The sequence below is a fragment of the Saimiri boliviensis genome, chromosome 10, assembly GCF_048565385.1.
Source record: "Saimiri boliviensis isolate mSaiBol1 chromosome 10, mSaiBol1.pri, whole genome shotgun sequence".
In the NCBI taxonomy this organism is placed as follows: domain Eukaryota; kingdom Metazoa; phylum Chordata; class Mammalia; order Primates; family Cebidae; genus Saimiri; species Saimiri boliviensis.
In genome coordinates, this window is record NC_133458.1 from 125,233 (window position 1) to 140,637 (window position 15,405).

The window sequence follows — 15,405 nt, forward strand, 5'->3', positions numbered from 1 at the left end:
ATGCCTGGCCATTTCTGTGTCACCCCCCCAGGCCAGCCTCTGCATGTTTGGGCTTGATGAGGCTGTGGCTGTCCAGCTGGCTGCCTGTCATCTTTAGTCTCTGTGTCTCCTCGATTTTTCTCAACTGCCCATAATTCCATTTTCTTTTCTTTCTTTTGTTTTTTTCTTGAGATGGAGTTTTGCTCTGTCACCCAGGCTGAAGTGCAATGGCATGATCTCGGCTCATTGCAACCTCTGCCTCCCATGTTGGAGCAATTTTCCTGCCTCAGCCTCCCAAGTAGCTGGGACTACAGACACATGCCACCATGACGGGCTAAGTTTTGTATTTTTAGTAAGATAGGGTTTCATCATGTTGGTCAGGCTGGTCTCAAACTCCTGACCTCAGGTGATCCACCCACCTCAACCTCCCAAAGGTGATCCACCCACCTCGACCTCCCAAAGTGCTGGGATTACAGGCATAAGCCACAGTGCCCGGCCTCAGTTTTTAAACTCAGCCTGAGTGGGCTTCTCTCACTAGCAGCTAAGAGCTCTGACCCCTACAGCCTTCTCCCACCCAGCAGGAGGTGTTTAGATGTTTCTGGATCTAAAATCCAAGTGTCTAAGCCTACCAGTAGTTCTAAGTGCAGATGGTCACACAATTTTTTGACTTTACAATGGCACAAAAATGATCACATTCAGTAGAAACTGTGCTTCCAGTACCGATACAATCTGTCTGTTTTTCACTGTTAGTATTCAATAAATTGCATGAGGGCCAGGCACAGTGGCTCATATCCTTAATCCCAGTACTTCAGAAGCCTAAGGTGGGAGGATTGCTGGAACCCAGGAGTTTGAGACCAGCCTGGGAACATAGTGAAGCCCAGGAGATTGAGGCTGCAGTGAACTATAGTTATGCCACTGCACTCCAACCTGGGTAACAGAGCAGGACCTCATCTCTTAAAAAATAAAAAATTTTGGCTTATGCCTATAATCCCAGCACTTTGGGAGGCTGAGGTGGCTGGATCACGATGAGGTCAGGAGTTCAAGACCAGCATGACCAACACGGTGAAACCCCATCTTTACAAAAAATACAAAAATTAGCTAGGTGTGGTAGGGTGCTTGTAGTCCCAGCTACCCGGTAGGCTGAGGCAGGAGAATCGCTTGAACCCAGGAGGCAGAGGTTGCAGGTAGTGAGCCAAGATGGAATCACTGCACTGCAGCCTGGGCAACAGAGCCAGACCCCACCTCCAAAAATAAAAATAAAAATAAATAGAACAGGTACAGTAGCTCATGCCTGTAATCCCAGCACTTTAGGAGACTGATATAGGCAGACTACCTGAGGTCAAAAGGTCGCGACCAGCCAAGCCAACATGGTGAAACCCAATCTCTACTAAAAATACAAAATTTATCCAGTGCTCATGCCTGTAATGCCAGCCGCTCTGGAGGCTGAGGCAGGAGAATCACTGGAACCTGATAGGCAGAGGTTGCAGTGAGCCAAGACTGCACCACTGCACTCCAGCCTGGATGACAGTGTGAGACTCTGTCTCAAAAAATAAATGAATGCATTTTCAACTTAAGATATTTTCACTTTTTTTTTTTTTCAGAGACAGGACCCCTCTGTGTTGCCCAGGCTGGTCTTGAACTCCTGGGATCAAGCAATCTTTCGACATTGACCTCCCAAAGTGCTGGGATCACAGACATGAGCTACTACATTTGGCTGCTATTACCAATTTATAATAGATTTATGGGGACATGACCCCATCATGAGTCAAGGAGCATCTGTAATCATGCTGAAAATGGGGGTGGCTTGTGTGAGGATATGGGGGAGTGTCAAAACACAAGGGAACCAGGGCCTGCAGGGAGACACCATAGCCTGCCTCTGGCTCAAACTCAGGGCTCCCTCCTCTTTGTCTCCTGCTGCAGGACAGACGTCAGGCTTGCAGCTCTGCAAATTCACGTTGTCTGCACTGCAGGACTTCAAATCCACAGCTGGGGGTTGTGGATGATGTTGGAGCAGGAGCAGGGTAGAAGGGACACATCAGGGGTTGCACCTGTAGCCAAAATGGCAGAGCAAGTTCGTTTTCTGTTTTCTTTCTTTCTTTCTTTCTTTCTTTTTTTTGAGATGAAGTTTCGCTCTTGTTGCCCAGGCTGGAGTGCAATGGCATGACCTCGGCTTACCGCAACCTCAGCGTCCTATATTCAAGTGATTCTCCTGCATCACCCTCCTGAGTAACCGGGATTACAGGCATGCATTAGCAAGCCTGGCTAATTTTGTATTTTTAGTAGAGATGGTTTCACCATGTTGGCCAGCTGGTCTCAAACTCTTGACCTCAAATGGTCCACCTGCCTCCGCCTCCCAAACTGCTGGAATTACAGGTATGAGCCACCGCACCTGGCCCTAGTGTCTCCGCCCTGCATGCTGGCTCTGTACAGCCTCAGCTTCTTTTCCCCCAGCCCCTAGGTGATAGTGAGCAACCCCCACTTCCTGAGGTTCTAGACCACCTTCCATGAGAGCCGTTACAAGTTACATGGGAACACCAGATACAATCTGGTGAGCTATGTCCCCACCAAACCTTGCTGCATGTCCCCCGAGAGCTCCCTCTTTCTTCTTCCCTTACCAGCTTAAAGAGCTGAGGAATTTCCAGACAACATAGCCCCTAGCCCTGCCTGTGGTGGGAAGATGATCAGGCAGCCATCACCTACACACCTTACTTCATTAAAGTGTCACACAGGTCAGGCGTGTGTGAGCCTGTAACCCCAGCACTTTGGGAGGCTGAGGCAGGTGGATCACAAGGTCAAGAGTTTGGGACCCACCTGACCAACATGGAGAAACCCCGTCTCTACTAAAAATAAAAAAATCAGCAGGCCGTGGTGGCATGTGCCTATAATCCGAGCTACTCAATAGGCTGAGGTAGGAGAATCACTTGAACCCGGGAGGCAGAGGTTGCAGTGAGCTGAGATTGTACCACTGCACTCCAGCCTGGGTGATAGAGTAAGATCCCATCTCGATCAATCAATCAATCAAATAAGTAAGTATCACATGGGAGATTCCTGCATGGCATGACAGGGAGGAGCCTAACCCAGCCTGAGGCATGGATGGAGATCTGAGTTAGCAGAGTAAACTGAGGCATAAGGATTTAGTGGGGGCAATTTCCACGGAGCAGGGGCCTAACCAGCTGCAAGTCAGCAACAGCAAACTTCTTTGACCAGGCTCATCACATCTAGATGAGTGAGAAAAACAATCACTCCTCACTGTGTGTCCCCAGAACTCTGGGAGCAAGTGAGTGGGAGCCATCATACTGGGGCCATTGTTTCTGTGAGCTTCCAGAAGACTTTCACAGGCAGTGGGATTAGAATGCAGCAGGGCTTGGCTGAGGGCAGTGGCTCACACTTGGAATCCCAGCACTTTGGGAGGCCAAGGTGGGTGGATGGCCTAGGCTCAGGAGTTGGAGACCAGCCTGGCCAACATGGTGAAACCCCAGCTCTACTAAAAATACAAAAATGAGCCAGGTGTGGCAGCACTCACCTGTGGTCCCAGCTACTCAGGTGGATGAAACAGAAGAATCTCTTGAACCTGGGAGGTGGAGGTTGCAGTGAACAAAGATTGCATCACTGCACTCCAGGCCTGAGTGACAGAGCAAGACTCCATCTCAAAAAAAAGGTAGGGGCAAGGGACAGAGTCGGGCTAAGTGGCTTCCAGGTTTACCTCTCCTCCAACACCCCATCTCTCCCACAGTCCTGAGTTGGGGGATGCCCATGGTGTTCCCCAGGTGCACTTGGAATTTTCTTTCCTGACCCCACAGGATATTTACCTAAAACAGAAGCAGCACTGAGGCAGGACTGACCCAACATCACTTCCAGCTATGCTGTCTCCTGGACAGAGGTGGGGACTGGGCTGCCTATGGGAAGTTCCTTAGCAGGAGCAGAGATAAACAGGGCTGCGATCACAACCCCAGCTGAAGAACAGTAAAACAGGATGATTAAAACACTTTACAAGAGCCAGGTGAGGTGGCTCGCACCTGTAATCCTAGCACTCTGGGAGGCTGAGGTGGGCGGATCACCTGAGGCCAGGAGTTTGCGACCAGCCTGGCCAACATGGTAAAACCCTGTCTCTACTAAAAATTAAAAAATGAGCCATGTGTGGTGGCCAGTGCCTGTAATCTCAGCTACTCAGGAGGCCGAGGCATGAGAATGGCTTGAACCTGGGAGGAGGAGGTTGCAGTGAGGCCTGATCATGCCACTGCACTCTAGCCTGGGTGACACAGTGAGACTCCATATCAACAACAATGACAAAACACTTTACAAATGGTGGTCCCTCAAAACACTTACACACAGCATTAACATTTGCTCTAACAAAGCCACAGCCATCCATTCCAAAAGAATAGAAAGCAGGAACTCAGGGAGGTATTTGCACACCTGTGCTCACAGCGGTGCTATTCACAACAGCCAAAAGGCAAAATCAACTGACAGGTCCACCATTAGATGAAAAGATAAACACAGTGTGATCCATCCGCACAACAGAATATGACTCAGACTTAAGAAGGAAGGGAGTCCGGGCCAGGTGGCTCACGCCTGTAATCCCAGCACTCTGGGAAGTCACGGTGGGTAGAGACTCTGTCCCGAAAAAATAAATACATACAAATAAAGAGAAATAACAACGGAAGTGAGAATATATCGTGAGTGACTCTAATAAGTAAGAACTGAAAGCGTTCTCAGCTGCTGATAGCATTACTACCAACCAGTTCAGTTATGTTCATTTTCCCAGCTGGGAAGACCTGCACTTGTCCCCCAGGGCTCACCTTTCTGTACACCAGACAAGCAATGGCCGACTGCAGCCTCATCTGCAGCACCTTGAGCCAGTACGCGTTCTGCTGCTTAAACAGCGTTTGCAGGCAGGCCGAGAGGAACATCAGCACCGCGAGGAGGTAGCGCTTCCAGGCCGGAGGCTTGGGAATCACCAATAAACTCCAGGAAAAGGCTTGCAGGGGAAGGAGGGAGAAGGTACAGCTGGTGAGAGGAGGTGCCCATGTGTGTTGCTTTGGGCAAACCAGGCCAGGTGTGGGGGATGAGTCAACTTTTTCACAATCATGATCTCGGTTATGTCCCCCACTGTCCATGCTTCTTTTCAATCTTACTGTAGCTCCTCAAGATCAAGAGATGGTGTTTTTCTTCCCCCTTGTTATGGGCTAAATTGTGTCCTCCCAAAATTTGTATGTCGAAGCCCCAACCCCCGGTATGTCTGAATGTGACTGTATTTGGAAATAGGGCCTTTAAAGAGGCAATAAAGTTAAAACGAGGTCATTAGCCTGGGCCCTCATCCAGTCTGACTGGGGTCCTTACAAGAGGAGAAAATGTAGACACACAGGGAGACACCAGGGCACACACAGTGGAAAGACCATATGAGGACACAGGGAGGAGGTGGCCAACTGCACGCCAAAGGCAGAGACCTCAGATGGAACCAACTTGTGGATACCTGATCTGGAATTTCCAGCCTCCAGAATCATGAGAAAAATACATTTCTGTTGTTGAAGCTACTCGGTCTGTGATGCTCTGTTACAGCAGCTGAGCAGACACCACTTGAATCTGGGCTGGCCACAAAACCACCTTTGACCAACAGGGTAGAGTGGCTTTTGGCCTATTGCTTAGAAGCCTCTGAAGCAGCCACATGAACAAGTCTCAGCTAGCTTTTTGGAGGATGGGAACCCACATGGAACAGAAAGCCATCCCAGATTCAGACACACAACTGCAGGCACATGAGAAAACCCAGCCAAGAAAAGAAGCACCACCCAGCTGAGCCCAGTCCACGTTACTGACCCACATTACCATGAACTAAATAAATGAAGCCACTTATCATTTTAAGCCACTCTTGGGGCATTTTACAACAAAAGCTAATTGACACGGTCATGTAAGAGCTAGCTTATTTGCCCTTTTGGGGCACAGTCACTTTCTCATTAATCATTTCCCTTTTTCAGTATCCTTCTCACCCACCCTCCAGTGTCCTGAGAACCAGATCTACAGGCAGAGGCATGAGAGCTGAAGCCCTCTGACTCTGGAGGGATACCATTAAGAGACCACCAGCCTTAGCAGAGCTCCTGAAGTCTGGACTCACCTAAGCAGCTTGGGGACAGTGAACCTGAAGACATCACTGATGAAGAGGCTGTGGGTCCCAGGAGGAAGGTAGAATGGAACACCTGCCAGATGGCCCTCAGCAGTGGGCCCCACTGCCTCCCTTCTTCCATAGGAATGGCTCAGTCTCTGGAGCCTCCATGCCACTGCCTCCTTTCCTTTAAAACACTATTGCCTTGGTATGCCTTAGAGGAAGGGATGGATGTGGATCCAGCCTGGCTCCCTCACCTGTGCCTTCTTATCACCCTGAGTACCCATTTAAGAGGCAGGCACAGGAGTTGTGGGAGAAGGGCAGGAGAGCAGCCCTGAGGACTCTTAGATGGCCACGGGAAAGCACACACGTTGAGCACCTACTACGTGCCAGACACTTCCCAGTCATCCTAAGACCCCTGGCAAGCCAAATGTTGTTCCCTTTTCACAGATGAGGAAACCGAAGCTCAGAGAAGTGAACTTGTCCAAGGGCACACAGCTGAGAAGTAAAAGCTGGGATTCAATTCCATCTCTCTGCCTCCAGAGCCCATGTACTTTTCTTTTCTTTTTTTTTGAGATGAAATCTCACTCTGTCACCCAGGCGTCAGTGCAGTGGTGTGATCTTGGCTCACTGCAACCTCTGCTTCCTGGATTCAAGTGATTCTCTCACCTCAGCCTCCCGAAGAGCTGGGATTGCAGGCAAATGCCACCACGCCCAGCTAATTTTTGTATGTTTAGGAGATGGGGTTTCGCCATGTTGGTCAGGGTGGTTTTGAACTCCTACCTCAGGTGATCCACCAGCCTCAGCCTCCCAAAGTGCTGAAATTACAGGCCTGATCCACTGCACCCAGGCTCCCATGTACTTTTCAATCTATCATGTTGTCATCCTGGAGGAAGAACAGCACCCCCTCTTCCACATGCACAACCAGCCAGCCCTTAGGTAGTTTTGAACTGGTGGAGAATCACAGCTGATGTATATGGGGCCTGGTGCTCTGGCTCTGGGTGAAAGCACAGACAGATGCTCAGGCTGCCTCAAACTCTTAAGATACCCAGCCTTTGGCCATAACCAGGGGCCACAGAGAAGAGCTAAAGTGAGGAACGGGCCGGGCGCGGTGGCTCAAGCCTGTAATCCTAGCACTTTGGGAGGCCAAGGCGGGTGGATCACGAGGTCAAGAGATCGAGACCATCCTGGTCAACATGGTGAAACCCCATCTTTACTAAAAATACAAAAAATTAGCTGGGCATGGTGGCACGTGACTGTAATCCCAGCTACTCAGGAGGCTGAGACCGGAGAATTGCCTGAACCCAGGAGGCGGAGGTTGCGGTGAGCCGAGATCGCACCATTGCACTCCAGCCTGGGTAACAAGAGCGAAACCCCGTCTCAAAAAAAAAAAAAAAAAAAAGTGAGGAACGAAGAGGAGGTGGTAGGGGGAGGCCCAAGGGCCCCTCCAGGGCACATCAGAAGCCCTGGGCCATAATGGAGAGCCTGCGGTGATGCAGCTGCTGACAGCCGGATGCTGTGTTGTCTTGGGGAGGTAGACTGCTCCCCTCTCTGTGTGTGAGAGGATGAGTGTGGTCCCCACCTCTAGTCCCTTGTGTACCCCTGACAACCTGTAAGGTTATCAGTAATTGCTTGCTTGCTTGCTCTTTTGAGACCAAGTTTCACTCTTGTTGCTCAGGCTGGAGTGAAGTGGCATGATCTAAGCTAACTGCAATCTCCATCTCTCGGGTTCCAGCGATTCCCCTGCCTCAGCCCCTCAAGTAGCTGGGACACACCCCCATGCCCGATTAATTTTTGTATTTTTAGTAGTGATGGGGTTTCACCACGTTGGCCATGCTAATCTTAAACTCCTGACCTCAGGTTGTCCACCTGCCTTGGCCTCCCAAAGTGCTGGGATTAAGGGTGTGAGCCAACATGCCTGGCCACTTATCAGTTAATTTCAATCCCCATTACAAATCTCTGACCCAGGGCCACGTGCAGACATCGGCTATTTACATGAAGGAGCTCACTGACTTCCCTGGACACCCTTGCCAGGTGGGTATTATTAGACTCTCCATTTTACAGAAGGGGAAGGAAGCTGAGGCTCTGAGTGGTGGTGATAGCAGCCTGAGGTCACACAGCAAGGGCAGAGCAGGGATTGCAGCCTTGATCCTGACTTATGGTTCCTAGAGTGTGTCTTGTGCACTAAGGACCCCCAACCCCACCATAATAATAATAAAAGAAGCATAACAAAAATCCCCTTGTGAGCTCAGGTGGCAAGACCCTTGCCGGCCATGGTCTTTGTCCCTCATTGCTGACCTGATCTGGTGTTTGGTTTGGCATCTATGGAGGGTTGTGGCTCAGCTCTGTTACTGAATGGGCATGGCCTGCTACTCACAGGTATTTTGGCATTTGGGTCTCAAAGCCAAGAAGATGCCCCTTCCATGCAGAGAGCATCCCTGACCACCCTTTCTGTCTGACCCCACCATTTTATTCATTACATTCACAGCCTTGCCCATGGTGCCAACCCTCTCTTTGTCTTGTTAGAACCCCAGGTGGGTAGACTTTGCCTGAGTTTTTTTTACCAAGATGTCCCTAGTATCGAGTCCAGCTCCGACACACAGTAGGAGCTCAGTAAACACTTGTCAAATGAATGGGAAAAGCAGACTGAGTGATATGTGTAAAAGGGCCTAACGAGAGTGCCCAGCACATACTGTTATAAACATTTATAGATGGAAGGATGCAGCCTGGCTGGGTGGACAGAACTTGGCTTTGGAGCCAGGAGACTATGGTTCCAATGCCTGCTCTGCCTCCTCTCCTCTGAGCCTTAATGTTTCCATCTGTAAAATGGGATCAGGGAAGAGTTGATTGGGAAGTTTTCTTTCTAGCTGGAGATTTTACTCAGTACGGTTCTAACTGTTTGCCTGGAGAGTCACTGTGTTCAGCCTGCAGGCTCCATAGCAGGCATTTTCCTCTTTTGGAGGTTTCAGAGGAAGAGGTCCAGATTGCTGTCTGATGTCTGGTCTCTCGATTGAAGGCCATTTAGTGTAGGACTCACAAATGACCTTGGGGAAAGGCAGGGGCTATGCATGAGTAGCATGGGCAAGGTGTGAGTTGGGGTATACAAAAGGGAGTGGTGAAGGCCAGGTGTGTGGCTGACACCTGCAATCCCAGCATTTTGGGAGGCCAAGGTGGGCAGATAACCTTAGGTCAGGAGTTCAAGACCAGCCTGATAACCTGAGCAACATGGAGAAACCCAGCCTCTAATAAAAAATACAAAAATTAGCTGGATCTGGTGGCTGGTGCTTGTGGTCCCAGCTACTTGGGAGGCTAAGGAAGGAGAATTATTTGAACCTGGGATGTGGAGCTTGCAATGAGGCAAAATGGTGCTCCAGTCGGGGTGACAGAAGCAGAGAGAAGGAGGGAGGGAGGGAGGGAAGGAGGGAAAGAAGGAGAGGGAGGAGGGAGGGAGGAAGAAAGAAAAAAGAAAGAGAAAGAGAGAAAGACAGGAAGGAAGGAAGATAAGAGAGAAAGAAACAGGAAGAGAGAGAAAGAAAAACAGGAAGAGAGAAAAGAGGAAGGAAGGAAAGAAAGAAGAAAGGGAGAGAGGGAGGAAGGGAGGGAGGGAGGGAGGGAAGAAAGATAACAGAGAAAAGAAAAAGATACATGCACGCGCATGCTCATTGCTGCATGATTCCCAATAGCAAAGACATGAAACCAACTTAAATGCCCATTGATGGTAGACTGATAAAGAAAATGTGGTACATATACACCATGGAATATGATGGAGCCATAAAACAGAAGGAGGTCATGTCCTTTGCAGCAACATCGATGAAGGTAAAAGCCATTATCTTACATAAACTAACAGAGGAACAGAAAACCACATACTACATGTTCTCACAAGTAGAAGCTCAACATTAAGTACACATGGACACAATAGACACTGGGACTTATTTGAGGATGAAGAAAAGAGGAGGGTCAGGACTGACAAACTACCTATAAGGTACAGTGCCTACCACATAGGTGACTAAATAATCTGTACTACAATCCCCAGTGACGCTTATATAATAAACCTGCACAGGTATCTCTGAACCTAAAATAAAAGTTTTAAAAAAAAACTGATAAACTAAATCAAAGGAAGCATAAGGAAAGGAAAATATGAGATAAAAACAGAAAAATTGTAGATATAATAAATACTTTGGTACCTTTAAAAAAGGAAATAGACAAATTAGAAAGAAGGGAAATAAGCATAAAAGCAAAAAAAGACAAGAAAAAATTATGTTATCTCTAATTATGAGGGACTATTTTGCACAACTCTGTGCAAATACATTTGAAATCTGCATTTATTACTATCCAATTCAACTTCTAAATTATAAAAATGTCCTACATCTGCACTGTTCAATATGTAGCCACTAGCTACGTGTGTTGAGTGAATACTTGTACACTTAAATGTGGCTCATGTGACTGAGAAACTAAATTTTTTCTAATTATTAATTTAATTTCTAATCGTAATTTTATTATAATTAGTTTAAATTTGAACAGTCTCATGCAGCTAGTGGCTATTGTATCAGAAAGCATAGAAGAAAATGAAATTGAAATTTTCTTAAGACAGTGTTATTTACCTAAGTTAAATCCAAAGAGTATTTATTTAAAAAACAAAAAGCTTAAAGAGAACAACTCTATAAAAGAAATAAAGTTATTAAAGAATCTCATTATCTCCCTCTGACACACACACAAACACACATACACACACACACGCAGAGAGAGACACACACACACACAGAGACACAGACACAGACACACACACACACAGAGACACAGACACACACACACACAGAGAGACACAGACACACACACACACACACACACACACACACGCACACAGGTGTTACAAGGAAAAGGAAAGCTCTTCTTTATAACACAGAACAGGACTTTGACAAACTACTACTCATGGCCCAAATCCTGCTGCAGACCATTTTCCTGCAGTCCATGAGCTAATAATTTTTACACAGCTAAAGAAGAAATAGAATATGTAACAGAGACCATATGTGGCCCACAAAGCCTAAAAGACTTAGAATGTGGCTCTTTACTGGAAAAATCTACTGGCCCCTGAGCTAGAAAAATGTCTGAATTTTAAAAATACCATTTTGCAAATACCACCAAGGTAGTATGAGATTCTGGCATGAAATTACTCCTAGCACTATACACTAACATATTGTTAGGAAAAGGACATTCATATATCTCTATTATCCATCAAATATTTATTAAGTATGGAATTTAAATCGAAGAGATGAAACTTAGCTTCACAAATATTGAGATAAAGTGACATGATAAACTTCCCAATACAATGCAATGGGAAACATAATATTTGCCTAAACATTTTGTCTAATCCAGAAGAACAGTTCGATGAATCCAGTTTGAGAAATATTCTATGAGACAATTGATCTGGACTCTTCAAAAATGTCAAGGCTGTAAAAGATGAGGGAAAAGGGTGGAGGGGAAGCAATATTCTAGACTGATGAAAATAATAAACATGACAAAAAAATCCAACATAAGATCCCTGACTAATATAAAGAATATTTGAGAGCAAGTGGAGACATTTAAATTTAGACTGTATACTACATAATATTAACTATCAGTAGCAAATGTCTTGTGATTCTTATTTTAGTAATATAAAAGAATGTGCTAATTTTGGGAAAAATCCCTTAAGTATTTTTGTATAATCTTGATGTCTGCAATTTGCTTTCAAGCAGTTCAGAGCTCCCCAAAATGTGTGTGTGCATGTATATGTACGTGTATGTAAGAGAGAGAAAATGAGTGTGTATGTGAAGAAGAAAAGAGACAAAGAGACACACAAAGCCAATCCCAGAAAATGTTAATCTGTGAATCTAAATAAAGGGCACATGTGTCTTTACAGTACTTCTTTGTCAACTTTTCTGTTTGATGTTAAAAGTTGGAAGAATTTTTTTAAAGGCACTTGTTTATTCAGGGTGAACATGATTTCCAAATTTCTTTGCTAGATGTTGGTTTCCTGTAGTTGTTAATACTTTTGTGCCACCTGATTGCCTTATGACAAAATAAACTTAGCTATGAAAGAAAAACTGTCTGTGTAGCCATAAAGCCAAACAATTGCTTCACTGAATAGGAAAAGAAAGTATGAAGTTTATTGCAAGTAATATTGTTATAAACTGTTATTCTCCTCATACAGTATAACCAATTATTACCTTGTAATGTTACTCAGCATCTACTAATAAGGAGAGACCAACGGGCAGTATTTATACACAATGACACTGAGACCAATTCCTTGTAGCCTGAAAAACAATATGGCAAACATTAAGAGAAGGTACAGGAGGTGTGTTTTCATGATTTACAGGACAAGAAATCACACTGTCTTCTTCTACTAGATGATTAACTATTCTGGGAAACATATACTCAGGTTTATAGTTATAATAGACAAGAATACAAGGTGCATAAACAACCCTGTCATCTTTCATTATTACAATCTTGCCAATCCGGAATGAAGCAAAAAATGACACATGTAGATAGGGGCATTGGCCTAAGAGGAGGAAGACCAGAGTGATGGCTTCAGCTCTGCTTCCAAAGCAGAGCTCTAAACTTTAGAGGTGCCATATATATATATATATATATATATATATATATAGAACCTCTAAAGGTTCTTCCACATCAAAGTGTCCTCCTTGGGAGACCAATGGACCAGACCAGGAATCCTTTTGTCTTTTTCACTCCCACTGGGACTTGCTCATTTACCCTTTCTCCTATCTCTTTGTCCTCTTGATGTTAAGTGCTACTTTGTTTGTTGTGGAATATTTAACCTATAATATTTATAAATTGGTTAAATATACTATTATGTATGGTATGCAATATAGACTGACTTGTCGAATGGATTGAGTCTGTGTTGCCCATGGCTCTGACTATGGAGTGAATGGGAAGTGCTGAGGAGAACTGTCTCCTTGGGAACTCCTTGTAGCTCATGGCTTTTGTGATTAGAAATTCTCTGGAGAACTAAGAGAATTAGGATGAGTTCTTCTTCAATAGAAGTCTGACATGTGGAAAGACACACACATGTATGAACCAGGATACCTCTAACCTTGCACTGCTGATGACATGGGGCTTTGAGAAAAAATTGCCTAAACTACTGAGGACATAGATGCCACCAAGTGAGGTATGGGTTAAATCAAGCAGAGTAAGACCACAGGTGAGTACAATGCTTTGGAAATTGATTATTAGATTAACTCAGAGTTAATTTAGAACACTTATCAATCTATTCAGTTGTGTGTGTGTGTGATTTTTTAAGTACATAGGCAAATTTTCTTTCCTAAATAGGCACAGTCTCCAGAACGTTACTGAATCTTCCTTTGATCATTTTACATTTTATAATATTTCTGAGTCATTATTTTAAACATTATTACCTCTGAATAGGGATTGTAAATATGGGATGTGAACACTGGATTAAAATCTGTACAGGATTCATGCATCCCTGGAAGGTGATTTTTGGAGGGACATAAATCTCGAGTGTGAACTAGTTTCTACTCTTTTTCTCCTTCTCATGAAATATGAGTGTAGCAACAACAACAAAAATTAAGTTGAGGATTCTGGTTAGTTTGGGTTCATAAATTTATCAAATTCTTACCATATTTTGCTTTCAATCAAAGTGAATGAAATTAAATCTATATCCCCTAGTCTAATTCCCTTTAGTGAGACTGCATTCTTTCAACAGCTATTAGAGAAAGATTTTTTTTTGCCCACACATTTTCAAAGAAGTTTCTGGAGCTTACAACACACCGGCCATCATTTAAACTACAAGAATTCAGAAGCAGAAATTCTACTCACAATTGAACTTCACTGAGTTGGCTGACATGGTGTTTTAAATTCTAATTCTGCTATAGAGCAAACCCAGATTGAAAAGCTGAGGACAAGTCATACGTATTGTTTGCACTGGGAGACTGCATCATTAGCAGAGTCTTTGATACACAACGGCAAGTTCTGTTTAAGATGTTTATGCTCCCGGGAGTTTTTCCTAGCGTTCTTCCATTAGACGATATGTACACAGAGCAGTGTTCACAAACTCTGAGTAGCATTGACATTAATTTCTAATAATGTTTAGAAACATTTGTAAAATTTCTAAACATTATTAGAAATTAACAATAGGGTCCCATCCTCCAGTATACAATGTGCATGCTAAATCAATGACCATTATTTGATGCACTATCCCACAAAGAAAAAATATATGGGTCTCAGAATTAAGGCATGGAAGCCACAATGGCTCTGTTACTATCACCCCCAGTAACCCACTTCTGGAATGCGTGCTTCCCATTTCCACAATTCTGGGCACCACAGATGTAGAGAACTCTTCCACCAGCAGATAGAAAATACAGCTGCCCCTTTAACATTTTGGACACTTTGTGTTCGGGGCCAACAACAACAACAACAAACAGAATAGGGCTAATTGCCATCCTGGAAATGGTTCATGGCCTAGTCATCAGGAGGAAAGCTGCTATTGCACATTTGAGAAGTGAGCAATCAGCTTAACACTAAGGTGGTTCGCAGACATTAGTATTTCATCATCTAATTTTAATCATAAACCCATAATTGCCATAGCCATAGCCTAAGAAAAGTAAACATGAACTTGGTCCCCACGGGAAGGAAGCTTTGGGCTACCCACAAAGTTAGCATCCTTCTACCATTATAAGAACTAAGGTGAAGGGCTCTAGAATGAATCAGAGAGTTTAGCCTAGAACTCTGCCTCCCCAGTAGCAGCTGGGGCTGCAATTTCTCCTACTAACCTTTTTCCCTTATAACCTTACAAGTTTCTTCAAAGAGAAAGTCCCACCAGAGTCCTAAACAAGCCACCCTGAGAAATTATATGAAACAAATGGCCATAGAAATATGGAGGAATTGTCATAAATACTGCAGTGCCCAGATCTCTCTGCCCTATTTCCTTCAAGACTCAAGGACATAGGCCGGGCACGGTGGCTCAAGCCTGTAATCCCAGCACTTTGGGAGGCCGAGGTGGGTGGATCACGAGGTCGAGAGATCGAGACCATCCTGGTCAACATGGTGAAACCCCGTCTCTACTAAAAATACAAAAAATTAGCTGGGCATGGTGGCGTGTGCCTGTAATCCCAGCTACTCAGGAGGCTGAGGCAGGAGAATTGCCTGAACCCAGGAGGCAGAGGTTGCAGTGAGCCGAGATCGCGCCATTGCACTCCAGCCTGGGTAACAAGAGCGAAACTCTGTCTCAAAAAAAAAAAAAAAAGACTCAAGGACATGTACCCCGAGCTGGGTATGACCTCGCTGAAAGAGATTACCTCTTCTCCAGTGAATCCCTACCC